The sequence below is a fragment of the Anneissia japonica genome, unplaced genomic scaffold, assembly GCF_011630105.1.
Source record: "Anneissia japonica isolate Jap-2015-1 unplaced genomic scaffold, ASM1163010v1 scaffold287919_len575428_cov197, whole genome shotgun sequence".
Lineage (NCBI taxonomy): Eukaryota > Metazoa > Echinodermata > Crinoidea > Comatulida > Comatulidae > Anneissia > Anneissia japonica.
Window position 1 is genome coordinate 483,168 of NW_022718751.1, and position 7,171 is coordinate 490,338.

Below are 7,171 nucleotides of genomic sequence, written 5' to 3' on the forward strand. Positions count from 1 at the left end.
ATTGTGGGTAAGGGGGGTAATTGTGGTCAAGAAGATGCCTGAAAAAAGTGTAGAAATTAACTGCATCCACATTCGCTGTAGCTTTGAAGTAGGTTAAGTAAAGTAAATACATCAATCAAAGACAATGTTTTTAATTTAAATATTCTTTATGGTACATCACATAGATTAATTAGAACTATATGATTGCCAAATGTCCATGTTTTAGTTCTGATTCTAGGTCTTCTTAATTCATTAACATTCATTTTAACTATAATGGTGATATGATGATGATGAATTTAAATATACAAGCATGTCATTTATGGCAATCTTGAGGTACTATTCCTCAAATTTTCACACCTTAGCTCTAACCATGGTGGGACTGCGATGGGTGTGGACTCACAACTGTCCTCCCTCCCCCAACCACCTTTTAAAACAGACCTGCGGCCTTGATACCATCAAGCTGCTTTCCCTACTGTTTATGAAATACAGATTAAAGCACAACATGAAGAAAGGTTTAAGCCGTTGTTTGTTTACACAGCATGGAAAATAAGGGATTGACTTTGAGCGAATTTCATCACAAAGGGTGAAAGAACATCGCAGCTGCTGCAGGACAAAATCATAATACTGTAGGCCTATAATAATAAACATTATTGTAACACAGAGAAACTTGAATCACCCATGAGTTTTTTTTCATCAAGGCTGTACAAGGCCACACATAATAAAGAGAAACAAAATGATTTCAATACATAATGAACTAAAGAAAACTATGAAAACACAGCATCTTGTCTACCAGTAAAAATTATGCGATGCCATTTCCATGAGGGAAACCTCCATGGTATTTACAATTTTCGGGGATGTCAGTGTATATTTGAGGTATTTTATTGCACATTCATAAAAACATAAAGGAAAAAAATTCATACACCAGTTTCAAAAATGACAGAAAACTTAACTATAAAATATAACTATATTTGTTCTTTTAAAATATGTAAACAAACTGAAACCAATAGTAATTCCAAACAGAAATTTATTGCTAATACATTTTTATATTACTTTGGTGTCTAGATGAAAACCAAGATTTGTAGGAACAATAAGAAAAAAACTGAATATAAGGTTTGTGGTTTGTAAACTTAAGTTAAACCGCTAACCACAGACAAATCCAACAGTTCAGGAACAGAATTCACATATTCTCTGATGCTCCAGGCCAGGAATACAGGTGACACAAGGGATTTAACCAATGAGCACCTGTTGGATATATTCATACAGGTGTCATACAGGTGTGTGTCGAAAGGAAATTGCACTCAGCTTTATGTCTGACTCATCTCCAATTTATGAAACCACAAAAAGCTGCAATTATTTGGATTTACAAAGAGGAAACAGTTAATCAATCATTCTTCAACTATTATCTAACTCAATTTCTTCCATTAAGCAGGGTATCTACCAGTGGCATATATCGTCGCTCACATCACGAACTAACACAATTAAATTCAATTGTGTTAGTTCGTGAAATCAAAAAAGCGCGTCAAAATATGCGCTGTTGTTGTTAAGGAATTTTTGTGTGGTAAAGAATACAAAATTGCTTGACAACCAATACGCGCTCGTTTTGACACGCTACTGTGATTTCACGAACTAACACAATCTACTTTGATTGTGTTAATTCGTGATGTGAGCGACGATATGTTGGAATCTTGAAATGGGGGGTATGGCTGATGGTGGACGAAGGTAGAGCACAATAGTTATGTGGAGGGGGGGGGTGCTACGTCGCAAAATATGATGATTTGAACTGATTTTTAAGTACTTGAACACACCTTTTTTTGCTTTGGATATTTTCAATGGGGGAAAGGTGTGACTGGGGGAAGGGGGTCTGTACACTTTAAAATAACTGAAGTGAGACTTTTTATTATACAGAACATTGTTTTGCAAACAATCGCCTGCTGATAATTATTTCAATAAAAATAAAATTTTGAAAAACGGAACATTTTTAAAGGTTTTCTGCATTGCCAGCTGCCACCATAATATATTTGTTTATGATAATCAATCCTATTAATGGCCTCTATTAATTTTGTAACCTCACATTTACATTTTTTACACTTGTTATCCAATCTTATTATGTCCTCCACCGAGATGCTTTTCTACAAAACAATTTGCTAAATAAGAAAACAAAATATTAATATTTTATTTTTTTATAACACTTGATCTTTCAAAACCAAAGTTTGCTATCATGTAAGGTATAAAAGTCTCGCTTGATTTCATACCATGATATACAGCAGCTAATCTTCCATCATTACAATGGGTCTTCTGTTCAATTTTTACTCTATTGTGATGTGTGGCTGTTATTTTCTATTAAAGCAAGCTTACTGTACTAACATATTATTTGATTGAAGCTGTTGCTGTGAGAATCGTAAGGTTAAGGCTCTATTGCCTGTGCAAAGTTTGCAATTTTCTCCTACGGTATCCTGGATGATCTAACACCTTCTCGCCTATTTAATCGTCTATGCTTTTTGTGTTCTGACCTCAATCAATGAGATGGCTGTCCGTTGAGTATAAAATAAATTTCAACAAATGAAATGAAATCAGAAATCACATGGGAATGGATGAGGCCCCAAACGTTTTCGTCGCACAGATTTGGAACTTGGAGAATCGGTGCATAAATAATAATTATTCTTTCAAGTAAGCTTCAGTTCTTTATAACAATACTAAAAAATCATAGTTAATAGGTTTCGGTACTAAGCAGACTTCCGAAAAATAAAATTTATTTTAACATTGTTCCTGAAATACATGTAGGCCAAGCCTAGGCTCTATCTGCACTGCAGGGTGTGTGTGTTGTGATGGGTGGGCGCCTGTGTGTAGTAGTGGTCATGACTCTGGGGCCTTGGACCTACTTACGCACGTATAGATGAAGCCTAGCAAGGTAGGATTTAACATTTTTTCATGGCATTACAGTATGTACCAGTTAAATAGGCTAGACATATATAAATGCTGACTTATAACATGTAGTATGATTTACTAAAATTAAAATATATATATTTTTTTATTTTTTAGCAAACCTGTGAATCTTGCAAGTTGCAGTTACTTTGTTACCTAGAATTCTATGTTGTTTGAAGAATGTAGTGAATCAGCCATAGCCTTTAATCGCCAAGCATGAACCAAGCAAAACCTTGTTGACTGCTGCCAAGAGCGCTCTACTAGCACAATGCTAAATAAATAATATTATATTTATTTAAAAATGTATATTTTACACCAACTGCAATGTGTAAACAAATGTAAAATTATTAAATAAAGTATACAAATTGATGAAAACAGTTTGTTTCCTTCTTTTTGTGTAACACTTTCATGTTGTGCAGCACGTCGTAAGGCGTCATAGCGCGTCACTACAGGAGGCGATCGCTTCATGAAAAAATCTCCCTATTTTTTGGTTTTCCAACTTGGGATTTCTGGCAATGTTCACCCAAATGTCATACTCTACATTCAGAATCTTTACTCCACAACAGTTTCCACTAAACACTGGTCTATCAGACCCATTTCTTTTCGAAAAAGGCATCTTCCAGGGAGACCCACTATCCCCCATCATATTCTTAATGTGTTTTGACCCTATAATTTATTTTCTGGAATTAGAAGACTCTCATGGTTATGGCCTACAGTAGATGGTTCAAAAATAATTTCCACCCCATTGGCAGATGATTTCTGCCTAATAACCGGAAATAAACGCACCCATCAACGCTTAATATCTAATATACAAACGCTTAAAACTAAGACAGACAAAAAGTCGCTTACTGTCCATTGTCAAGGGGAGACCCTCCAATATTATTTTTAATCTAATGGATGAACAAATCCCATCCATAGAAAGTGATCCACAGATGTATTCACCTACCGTCTTCCATCTGGAACGAGCATAAACCTTCTTCATGATTTAAGGAACAAATGTGTACGATTGACAGAGCCCTCGTTCGGAATGAATATAAAGTCTTACTACCTAGCCTTAAGTTTCACCTGACTGTAAATGACATTGGCTACACTCATTTAGGACACCTTGATTCCATGGTTAATAGGGTTGTGGAGAAATGATTTGGCTGATCCCTCCATGTGCCACTCTTGCTTTTGTCAAGATGCCAAATGGACTTAATATTCCCTCTATTTCCTCAATGTATAAAGATGAATGCCATGTTATTGCCCATTTGTCTACTCGAGTCAGAGGAGATCCCAACATAAACCAACTGTCTTTGTCTTGATACTAAGGCTTGCAAGGGAAGCTCAGTGGACCCGTAGAAAGACAATTTGTCAGTCTGAAAACAGCATTATACCCATGTTATTTCATCTCATCAAAATTTCAAAGAAATGAAAAAATTATGTAAAAGTAATCAGGAGACACTACACCCCTGGTTCTTAATAGGCAGCCCGTGAAGCAAATTATTCTGGTCTGCAAGAAAAAAAATTAAATTATAAAAAAATATATTTAAAGAGCCAAAACACAACACTGGGCCAATGTGAAGTAGGGGTGACCCCTATGCAGAACTAGAATTAAATCCGTAAACCAACCAATCGACAAATGCCAAAAGATTGGTAGTCTTGTTCAGCTAATATCACATAGCATATTAAAAATAAAAACTTTATCAGAGGCTTGTTTTTATCATAAGTAGACCTGAGATTTTACAGGTGAAATGTTGTTAGGCCTTAAAGCCCTGGTATTTGGTGGATATAGGATAGGTGAAATCACACAAAAATAACGACTGTCTGCCAAACTATTAGTTGAACAAACTTTGTATGTCTGGTTAAAAACAAAGAAATACTGTGTTTTTGTCACGATTATGCCTGTAACTTCATGTTTGGTTTGAAAATACTCCTACAGGATTACTATTACCAGGGAGTTGTTCTTGTATGAGCGTCCGAGCAGATAACAATATTTGTTTAGGCATAAGAAGCAAGGTCAATATGACAGAAAAAAATATCTAGTTATACTCTGATAGGGGGAAAAAGCCCAATTCAGGAAACGCTAACTCCGCCCACAGTTACACTTGCACAAAGAAAGAAAGAAAGACATGACAAGTTCTATTACCAGTCACCGACAAGATTAAACGTCCAGCGACCCTGAAAAATGTTTTTGACATGAAAATATGCTTACTTTTTTATTTCAAATCTGTATAAGCCTGCTTATTATTAGGCCTATGCAACTATTCGAGGACTGCTTTGAATGCAGCACTTTACCATTTATGCTAAGTACTTAAAACTGTCAGTTCCAAACAATCTCTAATTTTGCGATAATTGAAATTAAGTGGTGGTGCCTCACCTCACCTCCATGGATCCTTTCCGACCTCGTGACCGGAGACCAAGATATTCCCAATCTGACTACCATCCCACCTGAATGTACCATGACAAACTTGATCCCGGATATTTGTATCTTTTGGAAAGACCTCAAAAGATTTGTAATCGAACTTACAGTTCCATTTGAAATGGGTATTAATCAAGCTCACTTCTGAAAGTCAATAAATATTCCCCCCTTACTGTATGGCCGACATCTCGGGGTCTGACTACGAGGTTGAAATAATTACTCTGGAGGTGGAATCCAGAGGTTATGTCTCCGCAGATAATTTAAATAACCTTAAAAAATTTGTAACAATCTGCAATAAGCCAATCTCCTCTAAGGGGTAATGTCTCGAAAATCTATCACACAAAAGAACAACCTTCCTGGATAAATCCCCCATATTTACAAAATAACGAGTCCTGTGCAATAAATTGCATATAGAATATTAACAAATTTTAATGAACATTTTAAATCTAAATTATTGAAACTTATTATAGACGCAACACTATTAAAGAAAATAATATAAAAGCGATAAGATAATATAGGCTTTTACGCCTTCTCATGTCTAAAAAAAAGCTTAAGTTACAGTAGGTAATAGAACAACATGCCTGCTTTTAAGACCTATTTAGGCATTCATCAGAGGTTCATGAATTTATAAAATTATTGTACCCTTTGTTGGTGGTAGAATTGGGGAAGAGTGAAATCTCACACCAAATTTATTTTCTTGTTTTAACACATTGCATTTTAGCTGATATTTTTGTCACTTAGAGGTTTTACAGAAATTAACGTGGTGAAACCCCTAAATTCTATCTTTTATCATGTGAAATAACAAAAATTTTCACTACCGGACCCCTTGCTGTCCCCTGGGACCCAGTATAATTGCTCACTGCACTCGCAAGGCTTGACCCCCCTAAAATTCTACTCTAGCTGCGCCCCTGATGATGATGGGAACACAGACGTACCAGTGGCTGTAGGATATATTTTCTGGGGAGGGGGGTCTAGTGAGCTGTCCGGCAGGAGGACTTGGGCTTGTAGGCCAGAGCTGGGGGAAGGGTTTGAGAGGGTGTTCCCCCTTACAAATGAGATTTTTTAAAGAATAGGAAATAACCTCTGGATGGCCAGAAATGATACTCTCTTTATGTCACACATACGTACATGTGTTGGCTTGGCGTGGGCATATTTTTATATATTTTTTAGTCCAACTGCCCGACGAGCTCTGTCCGATAGTGGGGGAAGGTTTGACCTGTCCGGTGGGGGGTCTTAAGCCCCTGCTTCCCCCTCCCCCTGGCGCCGCCGCTAAGTGAGACGCACATAATCAAGAGGTCCTTCCTTCTTCCTTGACTTGACAGGATGACCACCGGTGGCGGCCGTGGTAAATTCAGTTGCCCAGAGTGTCTCGGTGACATCACAAAAAATGTGAAATGGCTAACATAACCCCAACAGAGACACTATTCTAATGTAAGTCTTAAAACTGTTAGTACTCATTATAATCGGCTCATAATTAACAAGTTTTTACCTGAACCCGAACACCCAACACTAAAGTTAGTAAGAAACGAAAGTAATTAAGTGAGGTTTATCATGCGTCGCTGGCTGCCACCCTAGAAATTGTACGACAGTTTCTAGGGCCTAGCTAGTAAGTATAGACAAGGAGGTATTGGTATAGATAGATAGTATGAATATGCTTTATAAAAACTGAATATGTATTAAATAAATCATATATTACTAACTTTGAAACAGCCGATTTATTCTATCAGCAAGAAGAGCTAACTTCTCTCTCGTCAGCACACCACCTCTACAGCTGTGACCCGCACACTGTACCAGGAAGTGTTGTTTACCTTCGTAACGCATGCGCACTGGGACATTCTCTAGTCAAAACCAACACTGATTTTATTACTC